The following is a 21,226-nucleotide window of genomic DNA, read 5'->3' as shown; positions in this document are numbered from 1 at the left end:
AATAATCTTTCTAGAGTCTGGAGTCTGGCAGATGGTATTCCTGAAACTTCTTCCCCCAAAGATATTAGTTAGGCCCCTCATTTCTCAAGAACTTACGCCCATACCTTAATTCAAAAGAATTACTAGCATCTTTTCAGCAAAAAGGTGGAATTTTTGCCCCAAATAAAGTATTATCCTAAACCAGATCACTCGCCTGCTTCTGATTTGTCTTTTGAAAAGTCAAAAAACATGCTCTTTCTGAATAGAAACCCAAATAACAAAAGAAACAAGTGAATAGGAAGCAAAGCTAAAGTCCAGCTGTGCTCTCAATGGGAACCTGAGTTTAAAAGCAGACTGGACACTAACTGAAAATGCAGAAGGAGCTGCTTATACACACTATTTCACCTAGCAACTCCAGTTCTATGGCTTTCTCCTACCAATGTGTTGGCACACAGATGTATGGGAAAGAAAATCTGTTGCAGCAGTGTTTATAATAGCAAAACTCTGCAAACAAATGTCCATTAACAGGAAACTGGTTAAATAAACTATGCTACATCTACTGCACAATGCAGTACTGTGCAGTCTGATAGAAATCAGTGCATATATACCATTTTGGAAAGATGTTTAAAATTATAATTGCATTTAAGCAAAGTATATTACAGTATGTAGTATATGCTTATTTATATTTTATAAATGAGATTATATGTACTAAATATTATATAAATGCAATACATATTTATTTTTTAAAATTTTATTCTATCTTATTTTTTTGAAAAGGGGCTCTCCACACATGGAAAATCTCTAGGGAATACCTTGAAAGCTTTTTACATAGGGACTTATGGGTGGTAGGACTGGGCACACAGTGCATATTTTACTACACATGGTTTTGTACTGCTTGAACATTTTTATGTATGTCACTTCTCTAAAAATAAAAACCAGCCTCAAGGAATGGTAGACACTCCTCTCAGTCTTTAGAAACTCTGTGGTCATCATTCATCTACATCTAGAATCCAAGTGACAGAAACACAAAAGCAGAGGGCAGTGGTGTGTAGGGGGACAAGTCTTTGCGACTAAGGGAACATGCGAACTCAAGCTACGTTCACTACAAAACCATTATTTCCCCTTTTTGATATTCCGGCCATAAGGGAGCCTTACTACATTAGGCTTTCACGGAGAATGACCTGGACAATAACTGAAGTATCTTAGACTAACTCAAGCTTCCATGACTTGTCATCAGGAATGGGCACATTGTTCAGAGCAGCTGAGAATGGCACTCTGGAGGGAAACTTAGACAGCTGTATGACTCAGGGTTACGGTCAGCTGTGGAGACTAAAAGCCCTCTAATGGGTAAGATAAAAGTTTGTTTCTCTCTCATATGAAACGGAGTGTGGTAGCTGCTACTTGGCTCCAATGGTTCTATCAAGCATGGTCTTGACCAAGATGGTGGCAACTGCATTTCAGGCAGCAAGCCAGAGAAAGGCTTGAGAAAGAAAGGTATGTGTATGCACCTAATTTTAGCCCGCGGCCAGCACAGGCTTCATAAATGAAGGTTCAGTACGTGAGAAATCCTTAGGGAGTTTTGAATTAAAGAGACAGACTCTAATTACCTTTAAACCAGCTCCAGGACGGCTTCTCCTAGCTCTGGACACAAGGATGTGTCTAAGTGCCTCTCACCCACCCAGGAAGGTAACTCAAATCATGTGCGAGGATGGCCTCTCACATCTAATGCCTCTTAAGTGGGGTTTCTAGGAGCTACCACTAGGTAAATTTACCTATTTGCATTGGCCAGAACTCAGTCTTATGGCCAAGTGGCTACATGCTCAGCTTAAAACTAGGAGTTCTCTGTTCCTACCAAAAGAAGGAAAGGACAGACACCCAGAGAGGACCGGTTTTCTGTAACACTGATCGAATAGACCTGCCCTTTCTACACACCAACTTTACTAAAACTAAGCTTGTTTGTCATCTCATCCTCTCAGTAAATGGCCTTGGTAAGTACAAGTATCCTGCTTTGCCATCTACTCATATCTATGAGCTCAGGGAAACACTTAGAGAAAAGCGTTGCTATGGCATTGGCCTTTACGGGATGTTGAGACATCCTGGAATTTCATTCACCTCTCTGTCCCCATCTCTTTCACTAGCTTTAGAATCTTGACCATATTGGATAGGATATAGTAACTTACTGGGGACAGGAACCATGTCATTCTCACAATGGTTCCACAATAAACGTCAACAGAATACAGTAGAACTCGTCTGTGATGTAATTCAGACACTATTTCCTGTGAATGAGACAATATGCACAGGAATAGAATGCTATTTATGCTATGGGAAAGGCCCGAGAGGTTTCAGATTTAGGTTCAAGGGAAAAGGAATTCATTCATCGGTGATTATACTAGGTCCCTGGGGACTGGGGATAGTAGAGTTAATAGTCATAAAGGAATCGTGGCTGCAGAGATTCCCAAGGTTTAGAAGGACTAGATCCTGTTCCCAAGCTGATGTGGCAGGCTTTTCAAGCACTCCAGGATAAGCCTGTCACCAATCTTCAGAGCCACCAACTGGCGGTTCATTAACCTCTGCTCAGAGGGGACCTGAAACCTCCCTGCCCTGGCTCATCTACCATCTACTATCAGGTCCTCCCAGACACAAGAAGATTCTTCATTAGGAGGACGGGAGAGAACTCTTTTATATTTCCTTGGCTGCAGGCCTTCCAGTTACTAGTAAAAGGCCAAATTTAAACTCTGAAGTTAAACCTCCCTGTTGTGGCCTCTTATGTTGTTAAAAACAAATTTATGGTTCTCCAATCAATAAATAGCGTAGGGTATATAGATATAGCAGAAAAGCGCACTCGCAGAAGGACAACAGACTAAACGAGGCCCCTGAAGATTACTCAGAGAGATGGAATCTTAGAGCTTGTCAGCAGGCTTCCCAGTGACAACAGAGACTTGCTTCGGTCTTGGGGATTGGCGATGGCTTCAGGTTCAGTGTTTGTGTAGCTTGATGCTGGCCTCACCTGGATGCATGTTCTTGGCCCTTCTAGACAGGGTGCAGAGATCATCCTGCCAGAGAAGGTCTCAAGCTGCTTTTCATCCTTATATATGCAATTCCTACTTGGCCTCCCCAACAAAGCCTCTCAAACACAATCCAACATCTACTCATTATTTTTTTATTGTTGTTGTTGTTGTTATTATTATTATTATTATTACTACTACTACTACTACTACTGTTATTTTGGTACTGAAGATTGAACCCAGAGCACTCTACCACTGAGCTACATTCCCAGACCATATTATTTATTCTTTATTTTGAGACAGGATCTCCACTAAGTTATCCACACTGCCCTGGAACTTGTAATTCTCCTGCCTCACACTTCCAAGTCACTGGGATTACAGACATGCACCATCACATCTGGCCCAAGAGCCACTCTTTTGTCCCCTCCAAGTTTGCTTCTCCATCTCACTAACCGGCCAGGGTATTATTCTGCAAAGCCTCAGAGCCATCCCTGGCTCCAACTCTGACATCCCTCTCCCAAACCCTCAGGACATCCTATTGGCCCTGCCTTCAGAACATATCCAGAATCTTATCACTTCCACTAGGACCCTGATTTCAGGTTCTCGCCATTTCCACTAGTCCAGGTTATCACTTCCCCTAGTCCTAGATGACTCGAGACCTTCCATCTGGTCCTGAGACTCCCCCAAACCATGTGTCCCAGTCTCCTTGCCACAGCAGCCAGAAGTCTTTCCAAAGGGGTCTCTGGTCCCTCAAGGGGCCTCCCCATTTCACATGGAGTAAAAGCCAAAGTCTGCCTAAGGCCTCCACACCCTCCCTGGCCTGCCCCTGGCCCCGACTGTCCCTCCTACAGCCTCCTCTAACTTCTCTGGCTCACTCAGGTCGGCCTCCCTGCCAGGCCTGTGCACTCAGTACTGCAGCTGCCTTTCCTCTGGCTCTCTGCATCCTTCAAGTCACATCCTTCAGGAAGCTTCACTGAGAATCCCATTATTCTACTTTCAGTTTCTTCATAATACTCACCCTCGCTGGACAGAATATGCGTTGATTTTTACTGCCTGTCTCCCTTCCCACTGGAGTGTATGTTCCACAGATACAGCTTTTTTCCGCCTGAGGTCAAGGCCTGGTGCAGAGTGGATAAATATTTTAAAAATGAACAATGTTGCACATTGCCCAGATAATGTTCATTCTAAGTCAAAACAAATAGCAATGACTCTTAACAAAACACTCAAATGGGTATAACATGCTTTTTAAAAATAACTATCATTTCTTAAAGAAAAGAAAAAAATTATTTGTTGGATAAATGAGGAGGAAAAATCATTTATTGAAGGTCAACTCTGTCTCAGGCACTGTTCTAGTTCTGAAAGTATAGAATCAAGCCAGGGAAGCCCCTGAAGGTGGGATAGAGGTGGAAATTGAAGAAGCTGGGAAGAATACCATAAAAAAAGCAAACAGATAAATGAATACGATAATTTCAAGTAATTACAAATAAGATACGTTTTACAGAAAGTTTATTGAAAATAACCAATAAAAATGAACCTATATGGGCTCGGGTTATGGCTCAGTGGTAGAGTGCTTGCCTATCACGTGTGAGGCCCTGGGTTCGATTCTTAGAACTGCATATAAATAAATTTTAAAAAGGTCTATTGACAACTAAAAAAAAAAAATTAAAAGAAAAAAATTTAAAAAATAATGTACCTGTAATCCCAGCGGCTTGGGAGGCTGAGGCAGGAGGATCGATTTAAAGCCAGCCTCAGCAAAAGCAAGGCCCTAAGCAACTCAGGGAGACCCTATTTCCAATAAAATAAAATAAAAGGCTGGGGTAAAGCACTCCTGGATTCAATCCCCAGTACCAAAAGAAAAGAAAAAGAAAAGTAACTGTTTTATGTAGGGGAGACCTATGAGTCTTCTTCCCCAACCGACCCCACCTGAAAAATCCTGCACTTTAAATAAAATACATTTATATTTCCTATATCTTAAATTAATATAAACTGCTTGTTTTAGAGCAGCTACTTTATAACTTCTATAAAACGATAAACTATACTTTGTCAAAGATAAGATCTGTAGCATGGGGTTAGCAGTTGATATTGTCCTCTGCCATGTGCCTAAACGGTACCCATTAGAAATTAGTTGATGACTTCTCACAGGTCTTCAAAAGTGAGTGTCTGCAGTTCTTTCCGACCTACCCTTGAATCTTTGTGGCTATTTCGGCACGCTGCTGAGAAGTGGCATGCTTTTATTTTAGTAGAGTTGGTGAAGATTCCATATGGATTCCTCTGTTCTTAAAACTGAATGAAAACACAGAACCCCTTCAAATAAAAATAGACGTGTTTGGGAACCACGGGGGAAATGATGCTTGTTCTCTGAGCATTCAGCTTTTGCTATCCCTTGTGGTGGGAACCCACACTGTCATTCCAATTTCCTATAAACTTGGCAGGACTCCGTGTCCATTTGGAATTGTAATAGCCCGGATTTCAGTTTGGGGAGGAAGGAAGGAGTCATTGCATTCCACTGAAGAGTCCTCCAGCGGAATCCCAAGAAGCCAAAGCTTAAATGTCAATATTCTCCCAAAGGAAGAGATGGATCCATCTAATGAGTTTACCTGGTTAATGCTCCATAACCAGTTCTGGCAGATTCTCTGGTCTTCTTTCAGTAGTGTTGCTTATTGGAGAAAATTCTGGTTCCTGTACTAGCTTGCTTGCTTCCCACCCCTGCCCCCCACCATACACAGATTTTTTTGGACTAAATACCCCAGGCGTTTCAGCCTGAGAGTTCCGGGATGTGTACATTCTTGCTGCTCATTCCCCACTCCTGCATGCTTCCTGATTTAGAATGTGAGAATGGCAAGGAAGGCCACCAATGTGCCCTCACCGGGTCTAACATCCTGCTGTCACAGTCAGACAAAAAGAGAGAAATACTCCTCTGCTGGGGGCAGACAGGAGATGCCTCTTGGGTTTGGAAGAGGCCTGGGTGAGAGGCAGGTTATGGGAGATGATCAATTCTAAGGTTTGCTGAAGGATGATCAAACCCCGAGTCTCTAGCTATTGCTTCCCTCTCCCCCATTTTTAGTTCCAAGCAAGTGATTTGCGTGTAAGCAGTTACATTCCACAAGCAAGTCATTTCCTTTTCCTGTGGGAAGGCAACTGGGAACAGAGGGAGAAACACATACCTCTTCAGAAAAGCAGAACTGCGGTCAGGCCTCCTAGACCCTCAGCCTCTTCATCTGGGGCTCCACTCCTCCCTGCTTGATGTAAACACCTTGTGAAGCTCTCACATCGAATGTTAAAGATACATGCTTCTTTCCCCAGCAAAATTATGGATAGGTTTTTATTTTGTTTGTAGGTTTGTTTTATTTCTATGGTGCTGGGGATGAAACCTGGGCCCATGAAACCTGGGGCCCTGCACATGCTCTACCACTGAGCTTTGTACCTAGCTGGGAAGGATTTTTAAATTTTCCTTCCAAATTTATTTGGCTCCGAGGAACTGATGTCTAAATAATTCTTGGGAAGTGAGGAAAATCTAACCTACACATTGTTTTCAAACGCATTGGAGTCTTTTTTGTGTGTGTGGTACTAGGAATTGAACCCAAGGCCTCAGGCATACTAGCAACAGAGCTTTCAGTGAACCCTGAACCTAGCAACTGATAGAGTTGGCATGATGTCATCTACTGTGGCATCTAATTAGTATTCACTAATTTAAATTTTGTGGGTTTTCATATATTAGAAAATACATTTATATTTTGTTGTATGGAATTATGCATGTTATATATATATATATATGATTATAAAAATCTATATATGTAAATATTTTCAGGGTTAAATATTGCCGTAAACCCTTAAAATCTATTGACCTTGAGCTCTGAATCTACAGAACCTAAATGCAGACAGTAAATTGAGAGGTAAATAGTCCTTTCTAAAACAAAAGCAACAATAATAAATATAAAATATAAGAATAAAAAGTCATTGCAAATCCAGGCTAGTGAATGGATTAACACGCCCAGAAGGCAGTTCTGCGGAGGTGTCCCTGCCAGCCTGGAGGCTCTGACAGAAGCTCTGGATCGCTCCCCACTCCCCACAGCCCACCAGCCTTGCCATAGGAAGCCGTAATCCCACCACATCGGCTTATATTTCAGGCCCACTCTCTGTCTCCGGGGACTCTCCTCCAGGCTGTCCTTCCTAAACCACTTGAATCTCATTTCTCCAGCAGCTGATTTTTTTTTTTTTTTCCAAGATGTTAACAATTTCTGTGGAACCATCTGGATGTTATTAAGAAAGTGTCCCGGGTCCTCTGAGGCAGTTGGCTATGGCCTCTTGCCTTGTTTCCTGTGTCCTGGATGTCTAAGTTGACTTTCATAAGAAATTTGGAATATTAGCTTAAAAAAAGAAACAGTCAATATTTTTCAGGCGTTGAGCTCTTGCAGCCCAATTTCTCCAGTTGGGACTTTGCATTTCAAGTTCCCATCTTTGGCCCCTGCTCTGGGAAGGATGAAGCACGTCTGTTTTAAAAACAGAAGGCACCAGTGGTCAGGGGTGAACCAGAAATCCAATCTTCCCCGCCCTCCCCAGTTGGCCTCACAAAACCTTCCTTATGTTGTGGCTGCTGCTTGGCCATTTCCACACCCGCAGCCCTGCTCCAAACTGAGACCCCGAATCTCAGTCCAAAAGTAAACACTAGTTAGTTCAGCCCTGTAAGGTTCTCTCCAAGCATCCTTGAGGGAAAATAATGGCACAGAGACAAAAAAGAAAAAGGGGCCAGGCAGAGGATGATGATTCCTTGGTTACATGGGGTAATGTGAGTAGGTGGGCAATAGGGGAGATTATGCTCCTCTAACCACTAGCCAATAGCAGCTGGAAGCTAAACAAAGAAGTTGCCATGAACTCATTTGCCTGTTCAGAGCCTGCAATGGGATTAGGGCACACCCTCACCTCATTTCCTGTTTTTTTACCGGAAATTCATGGGCTGTGCTCTGAGTTTTAAGCCTTGACCATCTGCCTTCCCCACTGAAGGCACCCATGCCCCTCCCGCTTCAGCCTCAACCAACTTGCATCTCATTACCCTTCAATTTTATTAATGAAGTTAGCACTAACTCTCTGAGAGATTGTATTCATTGATTGATTTTTTTTTTTCCCCAGTGCTGGGGATTAAACCCAGGGCATCACAAGTGCTAGGCTAGTGCTCTAACACTGAGCTACACCCCCAGAACCTCTCTGGAAGATTTTAAGAGCTCCCTGTGAATGTTATTGTAACAGTGGTCCACTTTATACTTTGAATGTAGCCCTTGCTGCTCTGCCACTGCAACGGATTTTTTTTTTTAAATGGACATGTTTCTTTCTTTTCCTCTCTCCCAGCTCCTTCTTAATCTCTCCCCATCACTAATTTCAGGGGAAATAGCATTACCTTTCTTCCCCCTCCTTGGCAGATTTATCTATACTTGAATACACACCCACCATTGGAAGGAAGGAATCCAGACTTTGGGGGTGGCACCAGAAGATCTCAGAAATGACCATCTCCCAAATTAACAAGTGGATTCCAACTCCAACAGAGAACGCGTGGAATGTAGCCTTTGAATCACCTCTTTAAAATCCCTCTGTTCCTGCTGATGGGCAGAATCACAGCCTCTGGGACAGGAGTCCCCTGTGTTTCTCCTTTGCTAGCAAAGCAATAAACCTTCTTTTTCCTTTTTTTTCAAAACCGTGTCCTCATTATTGGATTGGCATCAGGGACAAGAACTAAGCTTTCAGCAACACTATGACATCAGACAGCATGTTCAGAAGCAAGCACAAGCCCAGAATGACTTTCCTGGAAGACAAGCAGCCTGCCTCTCCCCCTCTGATGCTGGTGGGCCTAAGGGAAGTTTTGAAGGGAAGCAAACAACTCACTCTTCACAGAGGATTCACTCAGGAGACAGGGTAATGCCTTGGAATACCTAATTTTCTTGTCACAATCCACCAGAATTTATCATTGTCTATCAAGTATATTATAGATGCTCAATAAGTGAGCTCCCTTCCTAGTATTTTTATTTTGGAATAGCTCAAGCTACAAAAAAAAAAATTAAAATAATACTATGAATCCTTGTATATCTTTCACCTAGAACATCGATGATTAAAATATTGCAACATTTGCTTTCTCCCAATACTTTACTTTCTGATCCATTTGAAAGAAAAGTGCAAATATCATCCCTAAGTACTTCATCCTTAAATAATCTCTCAATATTTCCACAACACCACTATCACATCCAAGAAATTTAACAGTGAAAAAATAGTGGCTGATGGATACTTCATTCAAATTTCCCCAATGGATTGATATCTTTTATAATTTTTTTAATTTTACATATAATTCACATATCATAAAATTTGCCCTATTTAAGTGTACAATTCAGGTTTCTAATATATTCACCACATATATAATCGTCATCACTGATTTCAAAATATTTTCATAATTGCAGAAAGAAATCCTATACCCATTAACAGTCACACCCATCTCCTCTCTCCTCTGCTCTTGGCAACACTGATCTACTTTCTGTTGCTGTGGATTTACTTATTCTGGACATTTCCTAGAAGTGGAATTGTACAATAGGTGTTGTTTTTCTGTCTGGCTTCTTTCCCTTAGCACGTTGTTTTCAAGATTCACTCTTGCATCTATACTTCATTCCTATTTCTGACTGGTTAATATTTCATTGTATGAATCTGTCACAATGTAGGTACATCAGTTGATAGACACTTGAATTGTTCCACAGCTTTTTTTTTACTCAAACTGTACTGAATTTGGAAAATGGAATCCAGTCAAGAACTACACAATGCATGTAATTGTTATGTTTCTAGTTTCTTTTAATCTAGATTCTACAACATTGACTCTAGAATGTTCATCCAGAATTCACGACATTCTTCTCAACTATTTTTACTTTTTATCTTTTATAACAGAATTTTTTTTTTTTTTGGTATTAGGATGGAATCTACAGCTCATACAAGCTAGGCAAGGCTCTACTACTAAGCCAAATCCCCAGCCCTTTTAATTTTTTATTTTGAGACAGAGTCTGGCTAAATTGTACAGGCAGACTTTCAGGCCTGCACCATCATAACAGGCTCAACGGTAAACTTTTTGAAAATTAGAGGTTGTTTTGGAGAAGTCTTCGTAGATTTGTCTGAGTGCTTCCTATTATTTGATTCAGGTTACAATATCCTGGGCAACAATATCCCCCAATGCGGTTGTGTATTTCTATTGCATCACTCTGGAAGGCACACGCCACATTGTCTTATGATTGGTGATGCTAAATTTGGTCAATTGGTTAGATGATATTTACCAGATCTCCCATTGGAAACACACAGGAAACTAAGGAAGAAACTGAATGAACCCTCTAGCTTCACTTGCTTTTAGTTGCTTGTTTTCATCAATAATTTCAGAGCTCAGGTAGCTAAAAGCAGCATACTGCACTCTCTTGGTCAGCTTCATTGTAGATAACGCCTCTGACACGTGGGTCACATGGTAATGGCTGCCTATGTTGTTTTCAGGAATTGGGTAGCTTAAACTCGTTGAAACCACTGACCCTTCACTGGGACCTGTGTAAGTATCAGATGCGTAACCTTCTGACGCCAGAGAGTCAAAAGTCCACCCTCATGGTGTGCCAACATGCCCATTTTCTGAGCATGTGTCCTATTAAGAACCATGACGTTTGACGACTTGTGCTCAGACCACTGATGACTGCACTTTTCTTTACACCCCTCACCCACTGTTCCCCACACCTCTGACCACTATCTCTTTATTCCATAAATACTCCAAAGGCCCTATTCTTGGAAAAGCAGATTTTGATACTTGGGTCTCTTGTCTCCTCGAGTCTGGCATCTCATGAATGAACTTTTTCTTTTGCAAAACCTATTGTTTCGGTGATAGGCATAATATTGCATGGCCTGGTTCCATAACACACACTTTCCCTTTGTATAATAATAAAGTTAAATGATATTAACATAAGTAATCTTTAAGAGTATGTGAATATCTTATTTTCCAATATTCTTTAACCGTATATATATATTTTTTCTTTTTTGCAATTCTGGGCTGGAATGAGGCTTTCACACCTGCCAGGCATGCATTCCACCACTGAGCTGCATTCCATCCCCTGACCAAGGGTTTCAACAGGCAACAATGCCATTGTCTGCATCACCTGCGATCATGTGTTGCTTAACAACAGGCATACATTCTGGGAAACGAGTGCTAGGTGACATCTTCCTTTGTGAGTATTGCAGTGTGCTTACATAAACGGAGACAGCTACAATGTCTCTGGACAATCTAAAGGAACCACCATTGTATACGTAGTTGATTGCTGACTGAAACATCAGTGCACTATAATTCGTTCCCTCCCTTTCCTTTCTTTTTCCTTCCTTCTTCCTTTGTCCCTCCATCCAGCTTTCTTTTCCTTTTCCCTCCCTGTCTTCCTTCCTCCCTCTGTTGGTAGTCCTGCCTTAGTTAATTGGCATTTTTTTTTAATTTTATTGTTGGTTGTTCAAAACATTACATAGTTCTTGATATATCATATTTCACACTTTGATTCAAGTGGGTTATGAACTCCCATTTTTACCCCGTATACAGATTGCAGAATCACATCAGTTTCACATCCATTGATTTACATATTGCCATACTAGTGTCTGTTGTATTCTGCTGCCTTTCCTATCCTCTACTATCCAAATGCCAAATGTCTTCTTTGATATAAGGAGAGTAACTAAGAACACAGTAGGGACGAAGAGCATGAGAAGAAGATTAACTTTAAACAGGGATGAGAGGTGGGAGGGAAAGGGAGAGAGAAGGGAAATTGCATGGAAATGGAAGGAGACCCTCAGGGTTATACAAAATTACATACAAGAGGAAGTGAGAGGAAAGGGAAAAAAATTAATTGGCATTTTGTAAAAAAAAAAAAAAAAAAAAAAGTTTCCTCTACTAGCACCGCCCCATCATCTTTTTAATCACCACTCTGAACTCAGTATTTTATTTTTTGTTACCATAACTGTGTCACAATCAACATCACTGTCATTACTCTTCTGATACTCAGACTGTCCTGAATTTGGGAAATGGGATCCACTTTGGGCGAGCTCATCTGTCTTTTTGACATGTACCCATTCGTCTTTAAGCACATCTTTGCTTTGGGACTCAGGATACAGGAAAAAACTGAAATCCAAAGTTTTTTTCCTCCTTTTGCACAGACGCTCAATGCTCCACTTGTGACAGCAGAAGTGTGTGGGATTTTCCCGCTATGCCAAGCAATTCTCCAGCAGACGCCAGCGAGAGTCCTCTAATTCAATCCAATGATGATACTCTCTACATGCAGATGGCATCAGATCCCTCAGTTTAAGGGTTCAATCCACAAGACTGCCTCTGTTTCAGATGTCAATCACAAGCCCCAGGTTGTGACCTGTATGCTTCCGACTGACTGGCTATAAATCAGGGTACCTACAGATGCCCTCTTCAGGCTTGATTAATGTGCTAGAGCAGCTCATAGAACTCAGGGAAACATGTCACTTAAGTTAACCTACTTATTACAAAGGTTACTTTAAAGGATACAAAGGATCAGGCAGAGGAAAGGTGAAGCCTGGAAATCTCCAGCACAGGAATGAGTTCTTATCCACCAGCCTGGAAACTCCCCAAAGCCAGTCCTTTTAGTTTTTTATGAAGGCTTCATTATGTAGGCATGATTGATCAAATCATTGGCCAGTACTGATCAATTCAACCTTGAGTTGATTTGATCTCCCCTCCCTGAGTTGGGGGGTGATACTAAAATTTCCAACCTTCTTATCACATGGCTAGTTCTCCTGGCAACCAGTGTCTCATCTTGTGGTTATCTAGAACTTTCCAAAAATCAGTTCATTAGCAAAAACTCATTTTTTTCCTGTCCCTACAGTGCTCTGGTGTGGGGTCCAAGAATCTGAATTTTAAACATTTTCCCAAGTGACTCTAATGCAGATAGCTCCCTGATCATACATGGAAGAACCACTTCTCCATCCTTTTGTACCTATTTTGGGTATTTTAAAAAAAATTTTTAATTGGAAATGGACACAATGCCTTTATTTTATTCATTTATTTTTATGTGGTGCTGAGTATGGAATCCAGTGCTTCACACATACTAGGCAAGTGCTCTACCACTGAGCTACAATCCCAGCCCCCTACTGGGTATTTGATGGATTCCCCCCTCTTTACCTTCCCCAACTTTTTTTTTTTTTTTGGTGCTGACATTGAACTCAGGACTCAAACGCCCCTTTGCCAGGCTTGCCTTCCCTGACACTCTGACCACAGTCAGCCCCTCCTGTTACCTGCTCTCATCGTATCCTGTGATTCTTCAGAGCCCACAGCAAACCTGACAATTACATAGCTTTGGTTTGTAATGAGATGCTTAATATCTGCCTCTCTGGTGGAATGGAAGCACCAGAGGGCATCACTAGGGTCTTTCAACAAGCCCCGTACCCAATAGCACGGTATCTGCATATAATGGGCAATCAATAAACGTCTATTGAACTAATGCACAAATGAGGAAATTAATACTAACTTTATTGCTAAACAAAGACTGAACAAGATGCAGAATTCATAAATAATGAATACAGAATCAAGTTCATTATCGGTATGAATAATTGGATACCCCACTTCCTATTCTCATCATCTTTCCTGGGGTCCTTGGAATGATAGTTTGCAAAGAGGAAATTGCACTTTTAATGACAAATTTGGGGACAATCTGCTTAGAATAGGCAGGAATTCATAATGAAATTGCGGCCTCGCTCAGGCCTCTCCTCTCACTTCCTTCCCTCCTGGCTTCAGTTGTCATCTTGCACGGAAGCAATCAAATCTCTCCTTGCTGCAGCCTGCCAATATTTTCAAACCAGCACTGAACAGGAGAGCTTCTGGCTGGGGAGTAAGGGTGCTTCCTTTGGGCCTTTGGGAATTGAGTGTGTTCCCCCTTCGTGTGCACTTCCATGGCTGCATAAAACTCCTTTATAATTTAACGTTGGGCCAAATAAACCCTGAATTACACAACCAGAGTTTATGCTCATATATTTATGGCAAGGTGGGGAGTAGGGTTGTTTTGTTTTCAGTATTTGTTTCTGCAAAGTGGCTCTGATTCTTCAAAACAACAACAAAAAACAAAACAAAACAAAACAAAAAAACCTGAAAGAATTCATGTAAAGGGGCGAGAACAGGAACCATTTCTATAAAGATTTCCAGAACTATATAGTGACCCTGAACTTGAAGCAGCAGCAGAGTGCTAAGTCAGTGTAGGCCCCTGCAAACCGAGTTCTCAAGGTGTGTCTCCTTCAGAACTCTGTTCCCAGCACATTAGGGAACAAAGACTTGTATACTTTTCAACTCTTCAATTTTAACTACCTAAAAGAGCACCCTGCTATCTGAAACCTTCACAACTCAGAAATCATTAAGAGAGGGGGCTGGGGTTGGAGTTCAATGGTAGAGCACTTGCCTAGCATGTTGTGAGGCCCTGGTTTCGATCCCCAGCACCACATAAAACTAAATAAACAAAATAAAGGTATTGTTTCCATCTACAACTTAAAATATTTTTAAAAAGAAAGAAATCATTAAGAGAAATATGTGTAATGATTCTTGCAAATCTGGTCGATTTACTTTCTTATGATGTTGTGTTTGGTTTTTGTATTGTCCTAAATTCAGAACTGAAGAGGTACAGTGCCAGTGGTGAGTCACCTGACACTAGGGTTGGATCTTCTATGTATTGAACCCCTTTGCTGGAATCTCAAGTCCCTGCTCCACCAGTTACTAGCTGAGTGATGTGGGACATAGTTCTTCTTCTCTGTGCCTCAGTGTGTTCCACTATAAGATGCAGATAGTAATATATACTGGGGATCATGGGCAGTTCATGTGATGCCCTGAGGATATGAAATGAATGAGACATTGTTGCTCCCAATCATAATGACAGTAATACAAAGAATAACAATGATAGTAGCAATCACTATTGAACATTTACTATGTGCCATGGACAAGGTTAAACATTTTACATGAATTATTTTAATACTCAAAGTAATCATTAAGATAGGTACTATTAATATTTCCATTTTATAAGTCAGTAAACTGAGGCTCAAATAAATGGTCTTGCCCAATGTCATCAAATGAATAAACAGTGAAACCAGGATTTGAACCTAACTAGTCTAACTAGGTAGTCCAAGTTCTTGATATCTGCTGCTCCTTTAAGGAGGTTCTCAGTCATTTGAGAGTGAAGGTAGGGGGTGGGAAGAAGGGAAGCATGAGAAGCAAATAATTAGACATACTGTGTTTCAGAGTCTCTTGCATGATTATAGTATGGAGTGCATTGACTGGGAAGGGCCATCCATTGCTCAGGGAGTCTAGGGGGTGAGACTGTGTTAGGGTTTGAATAATGTGGAGGAGCTCGGCTGGCATTCTGAGTCTGGAGCTGGGATGGGGGCAGAGAAAGAAAGAGAGTAGGCAAAACACTGAGCCTGTGAAAAGGCAAGAAAGAGGAGAAATATGGTGGCATGACCAAGACATCGAAAGCTGGATAGAGCCGAAACATGGAACATGCAGGACAGGTACAAAAGGAAGGAGGGGGAGTCAGAGAGGTCTGAAAGCCAAGAAAAATAGGTTTTATCCACTGAGGAGTTGGTATCTTTAGGATCACAAATGGACTTGGATATAAGGAAGAGATGGGAAAGAAGAAGAGAGAACCCACTCGAGTGAAGAATGGAAGAGGATGAAACCTGAGGAAGGGGGACAGTGTGGAGGCTGCTAGAATAGTCCAGCCAAGAGGTGAGGGGACCAGAATGGGAGGGTCAGCAGAAAGAATGGAGAGAAAGGAAGACCCATTTGGACATTTAAAGACACTGATTAAGAAGGAAGCCAGTCTTCGAAGAGCCCCAGTGATACATCAGAACTGGGTTAGATGCTCATTATCTCCTTTATCCCTCCCAACAGCCCTCTGAGATGGGTACCTTCCGAAAGCCAATTTCAGGGAGCGCCAATGTTGGCTGTGGGAGGTTAAGGAGCTCACTCAGGCCACGTGGTGAGTGGGACGTGGAGCCAGGATTGGAGTCCAAGCTTGTCTCATGGCAAAGCATGTTTCCTACTGTTCTCAAGGCAGGAGGAAAGGGAGAGGGAGGAAGGAGCTGAACATGAGGCTCGGGTGTCTTGCTCGTGAGACCAGATGAATGGTAAGGCCATTGACTGAGATATATAAGAGCAGGTGTGTAGGGAAAGATGAGATGCTCCGAACTTGACACCCTTGAGCAGGACATCCTGCTGGTGCCATACAGAAGATAACTGGAAATATGGAAAGCTCTGGGCTGGGAACATAAAATAAATCTTCTGGTTGAAGCTATGGGGAGAGATGAAGTCAGAGTGTGAGGGGAGCTGGGCCTGGAACTCCAGGAACACTGGAGGGTTCAGGGCTAACCAAGGAGCAGAAGCCAGAGGGCAGCCTGACAAGGAGCAGGCTGAGAGACCCGAGAAAGGCCACGGCAGGAGCAGGTGAGGAGTAGGTTGCAAGAAGGGCAAAGTGGCCAGCCATCTAATTCAGCCAGAAGTCAAGCAAGAAAAGAATGAAGTGTTCCCTGCACTTAGCAGTTAGGCTGTCACCAGTGGTCGGGGTGAGAACCCAGTACTCTCTACCCTTCAGCAGAGTCCATCTTGGCCTTCCACAGGGGCCGCATGTCAGCTAGAGGCAACGGCAGGCTCTCAGGTCTCTAATGATCTGTAACTAGTACGACACAAACCTGATGGTAGGTGGAGGGGAGAAGCCACAGAGATGGAGGTGCTGGGTCAAGGAGAGAAACCAGAAATCCTGGTTGCATGGGAGGAAAAGAAATGAGAATGTGAGGATCTGCTACTACAATGTATGAAACTGCTATCCTAAATGAAGGCATTAATAATGTTTCAATTAACTGCCACATAGGAGCTGCCACGTAGATGAAGAGAACAGAGAGAAAAGCCCAGAGACAGACGTGTGTGTGTGTGTGTGTGTGTGTGTAAGAATTTAGTAAATGAAATAGAGAATGCTATTGATGGGAGAAGGATGGCTTCTTCAACATATAGTCTCTCTGTCAAATTATTTAGGGAAAAACTTACATTCTTCTTCTTCTTCTTCTTCTTCTTTTTTTTTTTTTGGTACTAGGGATTGAACTCAGGGGCACTCAACCACTGACCCACATCCCCAGCCTTATTTTGTATTTTATTTAGAGACAGGGTCTCACTGAGTTGCTTAGCGCCTCACTTTTGCTGAGGCTGCCTTTGAACTCGCAATCCTCCCGCCTCAGCTTCCCAAGCTATTGGGATTACCATCGTTCGCCACCGCACCTGGCATGTTCTTCTTAGAATATACCAAAACAAATCCCAAATGGATTAAAGGTTTAAACCTATGACATGACACCATACATGAAGATACCAGAAAAGAATATGGGGAAGGAGTAATACAATCTGGGATGGGGAGAGTTTCTCCTGGGATGGGGAGAGTTTCTCTAAATGACAGAGTATGTCCAGTGAAACCTGAACTAGCAATCAGAGTTTGGCTCTGTTTAGTAAATGGGTGGACCACTGCAGCTTGTGTGGGTTGAGAGGCAAGAGCAAATGTATATTTGAGAACTTGATTTGCCTGGAGGTAAAAAGGCCTCCAGGCAGGAGCTGCTGCCAATCACTTGGAGTGGCAGAAAAGAGTGAACAGAAGATACTGGTTGAAATGGACAGGGCAGCAGGGAGGTGTCAAGGCCTCCTGTCCCCAAAGATTCAAGGCAGAACATGCAGCAGCAGAAGTCATAACCACCTCACCTGCTGGAGGATTCCTTGTCTATATGAGGCTGGTTCCATGAAGAAGAAATTATTCAGAAGGAGGATTCTAGGAAGACAGTGGTGGTAGCATAACCTTTGAATCTCCCTGAACCCCCACAAACAAACAAAAACAGCTAAACCAAAAAAGCATAGAAGACATTTACAGCTAAACTAGATATTCTAGATTAAATATGGTAGCAAACTCTGCTGTTACTTCCATCAAGAACTGAATCTGATTTCCACTCTTCCTATCAGGATGGTCTTTGATTTACTTGGAACAGTGGCATGTGGTGTAAGTCACACTGCATCACCCTGAAGCCTCAACCAACCAGGCTCACCTGGAAGGAAGAAACACCTCTGAGTTCATGGGTAGTTTTTAAAAGTTGCCTCCTGATGAGGACAGGGAACTGACTCAATATTTTTAAAACCTGATATTAACCTGCCTTTTTTTTTTTTGGCAGTGCTGGGGATTGAACCCAAGGCCTTGTGCATGTGAGGCAGGCACTCTACCAACTGAGCTATATCCCCAGCCCTTTAACCTGCCTTTTCAATATGAAATGTGTCACTATGGAGTAAGCAGGTGGCAGATGGGAGAAAGTTCCTCTTTATGATAAAATTATTCTAGTGAATAACACAAAGTTATTCTAGTGAAAAACATCAAACGAATTAGAATATTATCAATCTGTGACCACCAATGAATTAATATCTAAGGAATATGCATCAACAGTTACTCATATTACAAAGAGGGGCAGTCAGGCATCGTGTGCCTCCTAATGAAGGAATACAATGCCTTTTCTAGTCTTGCCAAAGGCATCAGGCCTAACTACCAGGGCATAGGAAATGCGAGGGATAGACGAACATGCTGAAGCTTATCATGGGACTGCGCCCAGCCAATCCACACTATGGAAGACCTCACAGGTCAAGCAAAACTCCAGTTTCAAATTGTAAAGAAAAAAATGTTGGGAAATATGTAGATTTAAGTGTCTTAAAATTTTTGTTGGTTTGTTTTTTATATACTAGGATCAAACCCATGGCTTTGAGCATGCGAGGCAAATGTTCTGCCACTGAGTTACATACCCAGCCCTTTTTATTTTTTGAGACAGGGCCTCACTAAGTTGCTGATGCTGGCCTCAAACTTGTGATCATCCTGCCTCAGCCTCTTAAGTTCTGGAATTACAAGAGTGTACCACAGCACCTAGTGGAAAAGACTAAACTATAGTATCTAGGATGCACACTTAAGTGACAGCGCTTTTTAAAATATGACAGACTGAGGATATAGCTCAGTGGTAGAGAGCTTGTCCAGAATGTGGGAGGCCTTGAGGTTGAACCCCAGCATGGCAAAAAAAAAAAAGAGGATGTGATCAGTATAAAACTGGGAGAGCAGTTATCACTCCAGCGGTAAGAACAATAAAGATAAAGATCCTACCCCTTCAGCCCTTCAGACTTCACTTGTGAGGGAAAACAAACTAACCCTGACCAAAAATAAATATCTGATAACAAGGCACAGTTATTGCAGAGGCTTAGGCAGGAGGATCTCAAGTTCAAGGCCAGCCTCCCAATGTAGTGAGACTTGTCTTAAAATTAAAAAGAAAAAGGGCTGGGGTGTAGGTCAGTGGTAGAGTACCTCAGGTTCAATCCCCAGTCCTGGACTGGTAAGGTAGGGGAATCAGGAATGTTAACAGTGCTACAACAAAAGTAAAGCAGAGTGATGTGGTAGGACTTCGCTGGGGAATCCACCTGATATTGGCAAACACGGAAGGCATCATGAGGAGGGCCGATGGCTTGGTATAATGGAAATGTGTACCCCAAGGTCATGTGTTAAGGCTTGGTTCCAGCATGGTGATGTGAAGAAATGGTGGGACCTCTAAGAGGTAGGGCCTACTGGGAGGTCATCACCACCCGCCTCCAGTCTTTCTGCCTCTTGTCTCACCAGTGATCTCTTCCTCTCACACAGGCTCCCATGATGTTCTCTGCCATGATGTGATCAAGCCCAGGGAACCTCACCAGGGCACAGGAAATCTTGAATTTTCAGTCTCTAAAACTGAACTAAATAAATCTTTTCTTTATAAAGTTCCCAGTCTCAGGAATTTCCCTGTAGCAACAGTGACAAAAATGATAAATACAGAAGGTGAAATTTAAGCTGAAACTCAAATGATAAGTAGGATCCAGTAAGGAATGGGTTATTTCAAATATTTGAAGTTTTTCTAGATATCTTACTATTTTTAATTCTAATTTGGTTCCACTGTAGCCAGAAAACAGAATCTGCATAACTTTAGTCCTTATACATTTGTAGACTTGCTGTAAGGTCCAGGGTATTATTTATCTTGCTGAAAGTACATGTGTATTTGAAAAGAATGTTTATTTTGCAATTATTGCATGAGTATCAACTAGATCAAAGAGGTCAAGGGTGTTATTTATGCTTTCTGTGATTTTCAGTATATTTTTATCTAATTATTCCATCAGTTGCTGAGAGAACAGAGTACTTTTTTTTATAATGACTATAGATAAGTCTGTTTCTCCCTTAATTCTATACATTTTGCCTGTGTATCCTGAAGATCTGTTATTAGGAGTGTGAACATTTATGACAGCTAAGTTATGGACTAACCATTATATCATTAAGATACTTCTCTTTGATTTCTTTGACTTTAAATCTACTTTACATGATATTAATATAGCCAAACCAGTTATCTTATGCTTACTGTATGCATACTACATTTTTATCCATTTGCTTTAATCTATTTTTGTCTTTATATTCACTTATTGTTTAGTTAGCATGTTGTTGGATTTTGTATTTTTCTTGGTTTTGTTAATCTTTGATTTTAGTTGAAATATTTGTCCATTTATATTTAATATAATTATTTATGTGATTGGATTATGGTCTGACATTTCATTATTTTGTTTTCTGCCTATTCTCCCTATGTGTGTTCCTGTTTTCCTGCCTTCTTCTGGGTTAATCAAACTTTCTTAGGATTCCATAGTAAATTATCCATTAGCCTGTTAGTTCTACCTCTTTGTGTTTTTGTTTTGCTTGAGTAGTTGCTCTAGAGAGGACAATGCACCTCCTTAACATTTCACAATTTATTTAGAATTAAACTTATCAACTCACATAAATGTAAAAAACTTGCATAGGTCCCTTTTCTCTATCGTCATTCATGATGCATAATAAACCCAAGACACAATGTTGTAATGTGTAGCATGTATTTCAAAGGAATATAGAAGGGAAAACTGTCTTTGTTACTCATGTAAGTATTTCCTGTGTCCAGCGTTCTTATTTATTCCTTCCTAAAGATTTGGATTTCTTTCTAGTACCATTTCCTGCCAGTCAGAACTTCTTTTAACATTTCTTATAGTGTAGGGAGCTAGTAAAAAATATTCTCATTTTTGCTTATCTACAAATGTCCTCCTCTAACTATTCCTTTTCATTTTTTTTTCTTTTGTATAATTGGGGATTGAACCCAAGGGTGCTTTACACTGA

At 41.5% G+C, this 21,226-nt stretch overlaps 1 long non-coding RNA gene across 3 annotated transcripts in view; it reads right to left on the bottom strand.

Annotated features, from left to right (window-relative positions):
• The window catches only part of LOC120885260 (uncharacterized), a 253,374-nt gene that overhangs the window by 34,326 nt on the left and 197,822 nt on the right, over window positions 1–21,226 (bottom strand). The gene's annotated exons all lie outside the window — the stretch shown is intronic.

Source organism: Ictidomys tridecemlineatus, chromosome 1, assembly GCF_052094955.1.
Source record: "Ictidomys tridecemlineatus isolate mIctTri1 chromosome 1, mIctTri1.hap1, whole genome shotgun sequence".
NCBI lineage: Eukaryota > Metazoa > Chordata > Mammalia > Rodentia > Sciuridae > Ictidomys > Ictidomys tridecemlineatus.
Note: the sequence above shows the minus strand (reverse complement) of the source record. Positions and strands in the feature narration are given on the sequence as shown.